A 15194-nucleotide genomic window follows, 5' to 3' on the forward strand; every position below is an offset into this window, starting at 1 on the left:
AACCCTTAAAAATAATAAATTTTTGGACTAATTCTCTCATTGTTATCCTTCATGTATTGAGTGAAAAAAAAAGATGCAGAAAAATGTTTGTTTTATGATCGCATTTTTGTGAAAAAAGTACTAGAACCCTTAAATCTATGTGTGCATTTATTCACATGCATAGGGGGTATATTATTATGGGAGTGGGGAAATAAATATGAAAATGATACATTAGGTTGCTAACATGGGTTATTTATGATGGTTGGGCAGAGGAATAATGTGAGTAGAGTAAGGGGAGAGAAAGTTGGAGACAGCAAACAAAACAGAATAAACATATAAAATCACATTTTTCAATTTATGTAAAAGTTATATGTTAATATAATAAATTAAGGAGATAAAAGCAAAACAAATTGCAGAACTCTGAATTTCAATAGAAAAACAAACGAAACCAGAATCCCAAGGAATAAATTTGTTAGCTAATATTTTCACGCAGAAATTGAACTTCGATCATTCTTGTCAGTGGAAAAGAATTATTAATATAACAAATGAGCCAGGCAGAGTCAATATCCGATTTAATACAAGGCATAATCATAGTTGAAGATACAGAAATCAAGCAATGAAACATAATGTAGAGTTAGCTTCAATTTTGAATCTTCCTAGGGCTTAAAGTTTTCCAGAATAAATTTTTCATAGCAAAGGATTTGTTTGCCCACAACTATTAAGCCACAGAGAAAAATAAACTGCTTTAATTAATCAATGTTTGATGCATTGGTCGTGTTTTCTTCATCATTAAATAGACTATCTTTCTGTTATGATTAATTGATTTCTGAAGCCACAATACCTGGGCTGAAAGGGCATGAAAGGTGAACAGGATACATTCTTGCTCTGTCTGTAGACAGAAATTCTTGCTCCAATGAAGTAGTTATCACAGTGTGGTCCAGGTATCCCTGAGGATTTCCAAAACTTTTTCAGGTACACAAGGTTAAAAACTTCTTTTGCAATAATACTAAAACATTATTTGCCTTTTATACTGTCATTATCTCACAAGAGTATCTTGGAGTTTTCCAGAGGCTACATGATATTTTATATCTCAGCAGATTAAACTCAGAAGCAGACACTAGAATTTAGCGCTTTTCTATTTTTAAAATATAATAAACTGATAATTGTAAGTAGAGTGTTTCTCTGAGTTCTATGAGCTGTTCTAGCAAATTACTTGAACCTAAGAAAAGGGTTGTGTGAACACTAATTTATAACCAGTCAGTCAGAAGCACAGGCTACAACCTCGGGCTTACATGGGCATCTAAAATGGAGATCTATCTTTAAGAAATGAGCCCTTGGTCTAAAAGATCTGACACTATCTCCAGTAGATAGTGTGGGATTGAATTGGAGGACACTCAGCTGTTGTTTGCTGCAGAATCTTGGTTTGTATATGGGGAAAACCCTCACATATCTGGTGAAGTTTTGTGTTGAGTGGTGTGTAAGAGAGAAGAAAACACTTTTGTTTTGTTTTGTTTTGTTTGTTTTTCTGTATTTTTAGGTACCATGTTACATTTTTATCTTACTTAAAGGATAGACAAGATTACAAAGGATTTTACAAAGTACGCAGATTAACAGCCAGATTAAAGGGATGCAGAGAGCGGGGTATGGGAGAAGCTTCCATGCCCTCTCTGGGTGCACCACCCTCAGTAACCTCCGTGTGTTCACCTATCAGGAGGCTCACTGAATCCTGTCTTTTTGGAATTTTATGGAGACTTGATTAAGCAGATACAGTTGATTAAAACTTTGGCCATTGGCGATCAACTTAATCTTCAATCCCTCTTTTTTCCCAGAGGTGTTTCTAAATCAGCTGACACTTTTTAAAGTGCCCCAGCCACCAGTCATCTCAGTAGCATAAAACAAACACAAAAAAACCCACTCATCACTCCAGAGATTCCAAGGATTTTAGGCTTTGTATGCCAGAAAACAGGAACTAAGACTAAATATAATTTTCACAATATTACGGTACCATTTTATCTTTTCCAAGTGTAAGATTGATACTCTCACACTCTATTGTTGGGAGTGTAAAAAAGTCAAACTATTGGGAAACACAGTCTATTCAAAATTTAAAAAAAAAACTATTTTACTATAACTGAAGCATGCCTCCTTTTCTGTATGCAATCTATGGGTGTATTAATGTTGGCTCAGGTCTGCAATAAGAGAAGCATAGCCACATTCACTGAAGCACAGCTTGTACCACAAAAAAGTGAGAACAATCAAAGTGTTTATAAATAGAAGAATTCTGCAATAAGTTATGGATTCTCTCTTCAATGACAACCTATGAAAGCAATAAAAATGAATGATGTTGCTTCTAGGGTGCTTGTATGAAAAGCTTCCCAACAGACAACTATTCTGATTATCATTAATGCAGTTCAGATTTTTAAGTTAGTTACAGAACAGTATGAGTGATATATACTTTATACTTTATATATATATATATGAATACATGTATACATACAAATTCTAGGACATGAATAAGTGCTCATGGAGGGAGTATGAGTGTGTAAGACTGTGGCATGTGTGTTTTTCTATATCTATTTTCTGGAAGGCTACACAAGAACTAATTAATAGAATTTCTAACAGTTAAAGGTAGACTAATGGGGGCTTTTTGAGTTTTGCTTCACTTTTTTTTCTTTCTTTCTTTCTTTCTTTTTTTTTTTTTTTTGAGATGGAGTCTTGCTCTGTCGCCCAGGCTGGAGTGCAGTGGCGCCACCTCGGCTCACTGCAAGCTCCGCCCCCCGGGTTCACCCCATTCTCCTGCCTCAGCCTCCCGAGTAGCTGGGACTACAGGTGCTTGCCACCACCTCCGGCTAATTTTTGTATTTTTAGTGGAGACAGGGTTTCACCACGTTGGCCAGGGTGGTCTCGATCTCCTGACCTCATGATCAGCCCACCTCAGCCTCCCAAAGTGCTGGGATTACAGGCATGAGCCACTGTGCCCAGCCTTTGCTTCACTTTTATCTATCTTTGTTTATCTATATTGTTTATCTAATGTTTGAGTTTTTTAAAAATTACAAACCTTTAGTTTTAATAATACATTTTAAAAAATGACATCTTAGTTACTAAAAAATCAATGCAAATATTATCTTCTTTTAGGAGTTTGCCTTCAGGAAGACATAATTATGTTAAACACAGAAAGCTTCTTGAAAGGGAATAAAAAAATAATACAGGCGGATTTGTTCTATGATAAAGTTAAATTCCAGCCAATAAGCATTTTTAATCATCTACTGAATGAAGAGACTGTACTCTATGCTGCTGCTAGGACCTGAAGATGAACTAATATGGACTGTACCAACCCAACAATTTGCCATTACGAGCTCAAGTATCCTTAGTCCCGGCAGGTCTGCAGCAAGAATAGTATAGGGTGGAAGAAAGAGGTATTCGCAGTTGCTTGGAAAATCAGGAGCAAGAAAAGCCCTAGGAAAAGCTCTCCCTCAGGGAACTGATTAATATTTCATGGTTCTGACATATGCCTAGAGACAGAAGTGACAGTTAAGGAGAGGAAAATCAGACAGAGAATAAAGAAGACAGAGGGAAAAAGCAGCAACTTCACATGAGTGACTAACAGCATTTTCTCTGTCTAAAGAGTAAGGCCTAATACTTATTGAGAATTCACTCTGGCCTTTGGCTAAAAAAAATAAAAGAGTTATTAAAAATGACAGACTAATATTATAATCTATGTAGCATATAGTATGTATATTACACATTATATGGCATATATCATGTTCTATCATCTAGATCACATATTATCAAATAGCTAATGTACATTCAGAGCATCATGTTATTACCATTTCAAATCTTCCCAAGCTATTACCTCTTAACTCTCTCAGAGAGATGTGATTTTTTTCTGAGAGGGGGAAACACTATTTCTGAGAGGTTGAAAGCCCATTAAGGTTTCATGGCAAGGAAGCAGTATGGTGGGGGCCTTGATGTTAAAGTCCTTAAAAATTTCACTGTACTTTTTTTTTTTTTGAGACAGAGTCTTGCCTGTTGTCCAGGCTGGAGTTCAATGGCACGATCTCAACTCACTGCAATCTCCGCCTCCTGGGTTCAAGTGATTCTCCCTGCCTCAGCCTCCCAAGTAGCTGGGATTACAGGCACTCACCACCATGCCCAGTTAATTTTTTGTATTTTTAGTAGAGACGGGGTATCACCATGTTGGCCAGGCTGGTCTTGAACTCCTGGCCTCAGGCGATCCACCCGCTGGGCCTCCCAAAATGCTGGGATTATAGGTGTGAGCCACTGCACCTGGCCCACTGTACTTTTTATTTAAATATAATATATCCTTCCATATCCCACAACTTATGCAGCAGAGAGACCTATTTCTCTATTATATCCACCAAACTTGCACAACAACTTCAAATTTTGCATCTCATAACTGTCACACTTTAAATATTGTTTATATAATGTTTTCATTTGTTTTGAGCTCCTATGTCATCATCAAAAAAACTTTCCTGAGCACCTACTGTGTCCAGGACATTGTGTTAGAGGCAATAGATATAAATTAAAAAGGAAAACAATCTATGCTTCAAAGAGATTGATAATTGATTTCATGAAAAGGGAAACATATAGAAAAAGATGATAGTTCCATAAGGCAAGAAATGGCAAACGCTAGGTAAAAAATACAATCAGAAGGTGACATAGAAGTTCAGAGAAAGGAAACTTTTATTAAGCTTTGTAGTCTTGGGAAACTTCCTTAATTTTCTTAGCCTCTGTTTCCTCATCTGTAAGGTAGGACCATAGAGACCATTTAATAAACAGACACTACTATTAATATTTTCTACTCTTCCTCCCCTTATCCTCTCCCTTTCACTTTCAGAGGTGGTCTTGAAAGGCAGTTGGTGGTTGGAGGGAGATAGGGGAAGGTCATCCCAATAGGCAGAGTTTTAGGCAACGCGTCTGGTTATCCACCTGGCCATTTGGAAAGTGGCCCAACATTAGAATATATCCAAATTCATGGATGGCTGGTCAGGGACTTGTAAGGGGAAAAACTGGAAGATTGGAGGCAAGGAGAACTGAGATAGAGAAATCTGAATGCACACATTAAAGAAGGCACAAAGTGTGAATATCTTAGAATTAAATGTTAGATTAGAGCGCATTCACCACAGAGTAGGCATCCAACAATGAAGAAGACAAAATGACTCAGACAGCGGATGTCATCCAGACTTTGAGATTCATTACCCTAGTGGTGGCATAATGGCTTCATAGAGACAGTCCTCTGTGGCAGAGATGGAGACCATATCCCCCCAAAATGGGTGGGCTTCCATTTACCAACACTGATATAGCTTCTACCAATGCTAAGTGTCTAAACTGCCAGCAACAAAGAAAACACTGGACTCCTAACATGGTACCATTTCTAGAGGAGCCCAATTAAGCATGTGGTGGCAAGTTGATTATATTGAGTCCCTTCCAAACTGCAGGAGACATAGATACATTTTAACAGGAGCAGACACATATTCTGTGCATGGTTTGCCTTTCCTTTCTTCATGGCCTCAGGTCAGCACTACTATCCAAAGTCTTAGAGAATGTTTGCTCCACTAGCACTGGCTGATACCATAAAACTTTATTTCCCAAAAGGCAATCTACTTTAGAGGATAATAGTAGGCTTCTTACCATGTGATTCACCGTTTATATCACATATTGTGTCTTCCAGAAACTGCTGGCCTGATAAAGTGTTCAAAAGACCAACTAAGTAGTACATGCCAGCTCAGAGCCAACACTTTGAGGGTGGAGTGCCAATCTCCAGTTTGCTACATATACCTCAAATCAAAACGTATAACATGATATTATATCCCTCATAGAAGTACATGGGTTTGGAAACCAAATACTGGAAGCACGAGTGGATGAGATCATCCATTTCTGCAAGTCTGGGCTATGGATAATTCAAAGTTCCTGTCCCTCAGAGGGGGAGCACTTCAGCCAGGGGGCACAGCAGGATGCTTATTGAACTATTTAGGCCCTTGTGTTTAGGGATCAGCAAGTAACTTGGCCTGGGCAATTGATCTGATTATCAGGTGGAAATAAAACTGATATTACTGCACGGGGGGCAGGGAAGAATATGTTTGGCATCTGAGATTTACTTGAGCACCTCTTGGCATTTCCAGGTAGATAGCCAAGTGCAACAGCTTTGGTTTGAGAAGGGCATGGTGACCAACAGCTCAGACCCCTAAGGGATGAAGATCTCTAGTCTGTCACCAGGTAACCCCAAAGACAAGCAACTGAGGGTAAAAGAAGCTTAGAGTGGATGATAAAATAGAGAGAGGAGCATTATCATTTGTAGCTTAAACATCAGCTGCAGTGGTCAGGAATATAGTGGGTCCCGTTAACCTCCCTCTTCAAAATTTCTTTCAGGAAAAGGGACCCACTGCAATCCTGGAGGAGCTGCTCTGTGGATGCATATGAAAAATGGAATCATAGATGCGCAAGGGATTGAATGGTGAACACAGATGTGGCCCACAAAGATCCTTAACAACTGCTGGGTGTACTGCCAGCAGACAGCCTTTAGAGAGGAGCCTCTTCAGGAATTACTTCAGCTATAGAGACCCACTTTTTCCAAGATCATGGCTTTCCAGGGGTGGTCCACATTTAGCGACTGATCTAGGCAAAAGTAAAAAAAGTTCAAGCCCTTTTATCCCAAAGTGGGGCAACTCTGTTGGGCCATTTCAGCTTTTAAATTCCTTGTGGTGTTGGCTGATGTTATTGGGTTGGCCTGGCAGCCCTACATACTCCTCTCCCCAATCTTGTTTTTTTCCCTTTTCATCCATGGCTTTTGATCTCAAGGCACTTCTTTTTTAAAAAAATTTTTACCTCATTTTTTTTGGACAGGGTCTCACTTTGTTGCCCAGGGCAGAGTACTGTAGCACAACCATAGCTCATTGCAACCTCCAGTTCCTAAGTAATCCTCCCACCTAAGCCTCCTGTGTAGCTAGGACTATAGGTGCATGCCAACATGCCCTGCAAATTTAAATTTTTTTTTCGTGGAGACAGGGTCTTGGTATACTGCTCAGGCTAGTCTCAAATTCCTTCCCTCAAGTGATCATCCCCCCTTAGCCTCCCAATGAGCCATTGCACCTGGTCCCAAAGGCACTTCTTAATAAGCATCCTGCATGCTAAACCCTGTCTATAAAAGTCTTTAAGAATTGGCTTTCTGTAAACCCCAGCCAGCAATACATAACTATTTTGAAGCCTCCACAGAACTCTTGAGCATTTGCTACAAACCAGCCAGCAATCTCCTCCCATCCAAGTTTTTCAGTGTATAAACTCCAATCTCTTTGCAAAGTGTCATCCTGCTCCACAAAGAAGAATAAACTAGTTATTGATTATGTCTTCTTTGCTTTCTATACACTCCAATCAAGCTGTTTCCTCCTTCATAGTGTGATGTGAACCCATATTGTAGGCTTTTACTCATGAAATGACTATATTATTAAAAGAGAGATTCTCTCATCTCTAAGCCCTTCCTTATGAAGAAATTTGTAAATAAATTTATTAATAAATTACCTATCATGTTTTTCTTACTCAAAATCAATCAGGTGCCCTATAGCTGCTGAAGCCTTGCTTGCATCTTAGTAATAATAAAGTTGGTGGCTTTAAAATGAATTCTAAAAAACTCAAAATTACATGTATTTATTCTTTTCATTTCTTATTCTCAGACTTGAATTGGCTCACTATTCAAAGTATAAGTAATGTAAACTTTTCAGGATGATGCTATTCATGAATTGTCTCTTCTAAGCCCAAATTACATAATTTTCTAGTTTAGAAAAGGCTTTGGTATATCTCATTCCTATAGCACTCAAGTTTATCATCAACTTTATTGAGGAGATTTTTAGATTTTAAATACTTGAATTTTGTTTAAAAAATCAGACACATGTAAACTTAAGTCTGACTTTTAATTTAGCAGGAAAAAAGCTTAACATTTCAACAAGACATTTACCCTGAAGAGAAACAATAACATGGAATAAAATGATTAGAACATCTTTCATTTATTAGAATAGCGAAAATACAAAAACAAAACAAAACATAAAAACAACAATACCAAATGCTGGTGAGAATGCTGAATACGTTCATTGCTGGTAAGGGTGAAAATGGTATAGCCACTTTGGAAAACAGTTTGGTCAGTTTCTTGAAAAAAACTAAACATAGCCTTACAAGTGGTCCAGCTATCCCTTTTCTAGTTATTTACTCAAGTAAGTTGAAAATTTAGGCTCACCCCAAAATCTGTACACAGATGTGTATAGATTTATTCATAATCCTCTCAAACTAGAAATAACAAAAATGTCCCTCAAATGGTGAATTGATAAACAAATTGTATGTAGTATATCTATATAATAAAATATAATTCAACAACAAAAAGGTATGTGCTGTCAAGCCACACAAAAAATGTAGAAATCTAATATGCCTATTGCTTAGTAAAAAAGCCAGTCTGATAAGGCTACATACTGTATGATTCTAAATATATAGTATTCTAGAAAAGGCAAAATTATAGAGACAATAAAATATTTGTGGTTTCCTGGGATTGAGGGGAAAGAGGAAGATTGAGCAGGTGCTACACAGGGGCACATTAGGGCAGTGAAAGTATTCTGCATGATATTATAATGGTGGATTCATGACACTATGCATTTGATAAAACCTATAAAACTGTAACGCAAGGAGTGAAGCCAAATGTAAACTATGGACTTTGGTTAATAATAGTGTATCAATATTGGCTCCTCAATTGTAACAAATGTACCACATTAATGCAAGATGTTAATAATGAGGAAGACTGTGAGGTGATAAAGAGGGGATATAAGGGAATTCTCTGTACTGTGTTCTCAATTATTGTAAACCTCAAACTTCTGTAAAAAACCTATTAATAAGATAAAAAGGAAAATATATGTGTGTGTGTATATACATATATATATAAAATCTTACCACCTTAAAAATATTTGCTGATGTTAAATTGTCTAATATTTTAAGATAGCTATGAGATATACATTTTTATTATCTTAGAAAACTTGAGTTGGGGGCAAGGTAAAGCACATAGTAGAAATTTATTAATTGCCCAATGTGAATGGCAAAATGTTTGACTTATGACACTTGAAGGAGGTCAGAAATTCTACAAATTCTATTTAATATTTCATTCAATTCCTATCTCAACTTCGAAGTAAAATGTCATCCTTGTTTTTATTGGAGAGTGTTATAAATCAGGAATAGGAAAAAGAGGGGTTGTAGCTGATGGGTTTGGATTGGCAGGGAAAGGAGAGGGATAACTCATTAGGTGGAACATAAAAAGGCAAGTCCGAAGGTAAATCCAACATGCAGTCCCTGGAGGAATACCAAATGGAGGAGGAAGCATAGGCCAACCCACTAATGAGAAGTCAGTTTGAAACCGGCAATATTGTAATTATTTAGACTATAAGTGGTGAATTTGAAAAGCACACAGTGTTCTTTTATCAAACTAGTCTAATCAGAGGGCATAGAATATATGTTTTCAGATGTATAAGAAATTCCTAAATTGGAGACTAATTGTGATACTCTTTGACCTGGGATTTTAAGAAACGAGTATGAACTGAAGTTTGGATTCACTCTAGAGGACTGTATTACAGAGAGAGATAAAAAGAAAGAAAGGGGCTTCATAACCTTCATATAAAAAAGTGATACTTGTCTAACTTTCCCAAACAGTACCCCGACATGAGAGGAGAGTAAATAAACACCCGGGGAGCATGGGAGCAGAATCCAAACAAACAAACAAACAAACAAACAAACAAAAAACCCCACCAATTTAAGAAATATCTTTGAAGTTTTATACTTTAATTATTCATTTGACTTTTACAGCCTGTGATGTACTTGCAATTGTTTTAGTATAAGAAAACTGTGGTACGGTGCTCAATATGAAGTAAAATGGATACTCTGGAAAGGTGTGTTTTATTTATCCTACAATTTCATACACATTCATGGGCAATGGCTTTGGGGTATAAGCACTCCAATTTGTGAATAATCTACCTAGAAATCCCTGAGTTGCACTTAACTTCAGAACCTGCATAAGATGAAGGCTCATGGCTCCAAATATCATTAGCTATTTGGTATTATACAATTAAAACTATTTCTTATCTGTAAAGTGGTAAAATCTACCATATAAAGCTACTTTGCAAGGCTGGCTGCAGGACCTGCTCTAAGTCACTTTATGGGATGATTTCTATGTGTCTGAAATCTATAAAATTTTACCATTCCCATTTTAAAATTAAGATTCCTTGGCTCTTATTAGTTCATGGAGATCCAATTTTGAAAGTATATTTATGGATGAGTGAAGTCAACATTTTCTAGTGAATAAACTTCAGAAAACCAGTAATACAATTTGAGTTTCATTTCATAGGTTTATCATGTAGTAGCTATGCAACTTTGGACCAATAACTTAATGTTTCTGAGATTCAGTTTCTCATCCACAAATGGCAGAAATTTTATATCCTGCCATTAGTCACTCACAGGAACTTGTGAAGACTAAATAAAATAATGGATATGAAAATGCTTTTTCATTGCTGATTCCACCATTTAACAGTGCTTTACATCCTATTTCTAGAATTGTATTATTTTAAGGCAATATTGTAAAATTGCTTTCTGGAATTCTTGTATTCATAAAGTAACTTATCACCAGTTAGATATCAGAGGCCTCTTTCTCCTCAGGACAAGAATTTTGATTGCTTACTGTTTCCTCTTGCTCTCTTGTTTTCATCATTTCTACTTGGAAGTTGTGCTGCTGGCCATAAAAATAAGATTTAGGGTTGCACATAGAACCAACTCTTTGTTATTGTAAATGTTGCAAAATGATAATGTATAAGAATAAGCAAAGAATATAAAGAGTCTTTATATTTTCATATATCTATAATGGTAATGTATAATAAACAAAAAAGTTAAAAGTCTAAAATCACTTTTTATTTGGGTTTAAAATTATATTTATACTTATATATGAATAAACATATCACTTCTATATTGGATATTCATCAAAACAATAAAGATATCCCTATAGCTATACCTAGTTCTTCATCTTTCCTCACTTTTGAAACAACAAATAAATTTCATCATTTATTTGATTGATGCAAATGATCTCACTAGAGCAGACCTGTCTTCTTTAGTTTTTTGAGTTGTTTCCCCCGGCACAAAGGCAGTCAATATATTTATTAAAATATTATCTTTTTGAATTAATTATTTTATTAAAATAAGAATTTCACTATGTCAAAGAAATCATAAAAGCAGCAGATTAAGTAACAAATATTTGAAAGCAAGATGTTTACAGATAATTTATAACTTTTTGATTATACATAATTAACTTTCAGGTAATAAAAATGTTTATCCCCAAGAAGATTAGGTGCATATTGAAATGGGAGGTTATACAGAAAAATTTATTTGAAAATGTTAAAGGTTAGAATTATTTTCATAAAATTTTAGTTTTATGTATAATGAAGTAATCTTTTTACATAAACATGTATCAGTGCCACCACTCTTAATTACTATCACGCTACTCATAAGGAAAGATTACATTATGCACTAATGTGGAAGGAAGAATTTTATTTAATTTGTACTCATTTCCAATAAAAATTAAATATTTCATAATTTTTAATATGTAACATTTTAATTACTGATAAGTTAGCAAGAAATGTTTTTTGGTTTGATTTTGCTATAAGATGATACTGCCTCTAAATTTCTACTTTGACCCCAAAAATGGTATTATGCTAAAGCTTCAGTGCTTTCAAATGAACAGCTCGTATGTAAGAATTAGTACAAGTTCTGTATCAATTTCTTATTTTAATCGTTGAGTATTGGGATTATATTTTAACATTTCTAGCTGTCTTTGTGCTGTTTTTTTTTTTTTCCCTGTAAGTTCTTCACATGAAACCCAAAGATTATACCCTTACTTAATATGGTACTCTTTAACAACTACTTTTAGCAGAACCGGGCTTTCTGAACCAATAAGAAAACAGTGATAATATTATATACTCCTTCCCTGAGTGTAATTTATGCAAGTATAACCTCATTGTGTTCGTTATTTATTGCTGTGTAACAAAATACCCCAAAATGTAGTGACCTAATAAAACAAATATTTATTATCTCATATGGGTAAGGAATTTAGGAAGAGCTTAGGTAGGTAGTTCTGATTTAGAATCTCTAGTAGCCAGAATTCTGAGATGGCCTCCATGACTCCTGACTCCTAGTATTCAAACCTTTATGTAATCCTCTTTTAATCAATAGAATATGGCAAAAGTGAAAGGATTTTCCAGATATGATTAAATCTCTAATCTATTGTCTTTAAGTTAATCAAATGGAGATTATCCTGCATAGGTCTAACCTATTTGGATGAATGACCTTGAAGAAGCAAGCAACCATGAATTCTACAGTTGCAAGGAAATAAATTCTGTCAGAAGCATCTTGGAAGAATACCTGAGCTCCTTAAATCAGTGAAGCTTAGCCTTAATTTAGCCCTGTGTAACCCTCAACAGAGAACCCTCTTAAGCTGTGTCTGAAATCTTGATTCATGAAAAACATAAGATAATAAATATATGCTGTTTTATGCCATTTAATGTGTGGTAATTTATTAAATAGCAGTAAAAAACTAATACAGGGTCTTTCCTGAAGTTGCAGTCAAGGCATCAGCTCAGACCAAAGACATCTGAAATCTTGACCAGGTTGATGGACTCTCTTCCAAAACAGCCTACTTAATGTGACTATTGGCTCAAGTCCTCAGTTCCGTGCCATGTGAACCTCTCCCTTGGGCTTCTTGAGTGTCCTCAGTACATAAAAGTAAGTTTCTACCTTTCCATAACTGCCTCATTTACACTGTGACATGGTAGCATGGTCTCCTCCAAAGTGAGTGATGAGGGTTGGGGAGGAGAAAGAAAGGTTGAATATGTGCAACATAGAACTCACAATTGCTTTATAAACTATCTTGGAAGTAATGTCTTATCCTTCTAAAGTTAAATTTGCCAGAAATGAATCACTAAGTCTATCCTACACTAAGGGAGGGGGTACAAAGCTCCAATTGTCAAGGAGAAATATCAAAGAATCCATGGATATATCTTAAAAACTATTGTAGGAAAGTTTGATATTTGAGTCTGTAAAATAAAATGACTATAGACAGATTAAAAGAGAAAAGGCATACGAATTTATTGCATGCACGTGTGTGCACACAGGAGTCACAAAAAATATGAAACTCAAAGAAGAGCCAGATGACTGAAACTTTAGTTTCATAGAGAAAGGAAAAGAGGGTTGAAGCATGGTGACAGGTTATGGAAAGGGGAGGGGAGGAAAGGCATGGTGAGCAAAGGCTTTGTTTTGATGCGGATGAAGCTTCACGGGTAGCAGTCCTGAGAAAGAATAGATGGGAGCCCATAGTAAAATGTTCTCTGTCAAACTTCCAAAAGTTTCAGACTTTTAGTCTCCTTTTCTGTTAATCACTTCCTAGATTCATATAAGGCAAATAAGGGTGGGGGGTGGGGTCAGATAAAGCCTATTTGCATCTGCTGTTTATTTCACTAATGTAGATTTCCTTTACAGATGCAAATCTCTTCCACAAAAGGACAGCTTTTCATAGCTATTCCTGTGTCTGCAACCCCTCTAAATAGCCATCTCAAAATATACCAAAGAAACATATTTTGCTGTGGCATATTTTGGTTTCCTTCACCACTAAACTAATATTTAGATTTTGGCTCTTTAAATTTCATACAGGTCTTGGAGTAGTAGCCATTTTAGCACTATATTTTAATTCAAAAATTAGTAAGATTGAGATCCAGCAGCATTTTTTTCATTATCTAGAGACTTTGTTTCCTAAACAATTCACTTATATACATATGTTTTTCTGTGTGTTCATAAAGCATGGTATTTTTTTTCTTTCATTCTTATATATTCTTTATATTACTTTGACCCAAGTAGGTTCTAATCAAGAAATGTTCCCATCTCAAGTGACTCACTTGGCAGGCAAGACAAGTTTACTGCCAATAATAATAGGAAGACAGTAGGGTATCAGCAAGAGGATGAAGTTGGAAATATGAGTTGTTTCATAATTTTGTAAGCTACAGAAATTAAAAATATCACTCAAAAATCAAGATGCTCTGCCTTTTCATTAATTAGTGACTAAACTTTACCAGATCCATTAATTTTTATGGAAGAAAAATTTATAGACATTAAAGTATTGTATAAATATATTCATTGGGTTAAAATAAAACATATTACTTGAGTGAGAAAATCGCTGGTTTAATTTCCTTAAACTATGTCTTCACATTAGGAAATTAAATATTTCTGTCCCTCAGAGTTCAAGGCATGTGACATTACAGAAATTAATTCATTGTTTTATCTCAGTGCAGAACTTTATGTCTCTAGAATATAAAACAGTGTGATTTCAACAGTAGTTGTGAGAATGCAGGAGCTGCTATTTAGCTTTGGATGTCGGTTTGTTTTCCCTGCATGAATTCATTCATTTATTCATTCAGAAAATAATATATAACAAGTATCTACTCTAAGTAAGGCAATATGAAAGGCACTAGGGATATTTATATGACATATACTGCTTCTTCCTTCAAATACTGTGGTCATGGTGCAATAAGAGCATAAGAGGAGTGCCTTCATCTACTTATGTGAATCAGGAAAGGGTTGGCCAGGGTATTAGCACTTGAAATAAGTCTTAGATGCAGAGAAAATATTTTATAAGCAAATCAATGCTGGAAGAGCATTCAAGGAGAGGGAAGGCAGTGAGCGAAGTTGAGAAAGAGGAAGAGAGAAGGAAATGCAAATAGAAATTGTCAGTGCAAAATGTTGGGAAATCTGATCAGAAACCCAGTTAAATACCAAGTCAAAGTCAATCTTCAGATATCACAAAAGAGGTAAAATTTTTGTATTGCTAGTGCTTATTTGGGAATTAAAAAATGGCATGATCTTACTTTTCTAAAGAGCCTGGAGTTATTGTGCTATTTTACGAAGAAGGGCTACTCCATAGCCAGTCAGCATATTACATTAAGTTAGAATCCAATAAAATAGAAATGACTGAGTACATATCAAATTAAAGAAGAGTTGTTAATACTTTAGATAAATGAGCTTAACTATGCAGTAGACATCTTCTTTCTTTGATATGACAATACACTTATTTATTATGGTTGAATCTAAATGTTTGCTTGCCAATCACATCTGTGTCATCATTTCTCAACACAACTCAGCTTTTA

This window comes from Pan paniscus, chromosome 10 (genome assembly GCF_029289425.2).
Source record: "Pan paniscus chromosome 10, NHGRI_mPanPan1-v2.0_pri, whole genome shotgun sequence".
NCBI lineage: Eukaryota > Metazoa > Chordata > Mammalia > Primates > Hominidae > Pan > Pan paniscus.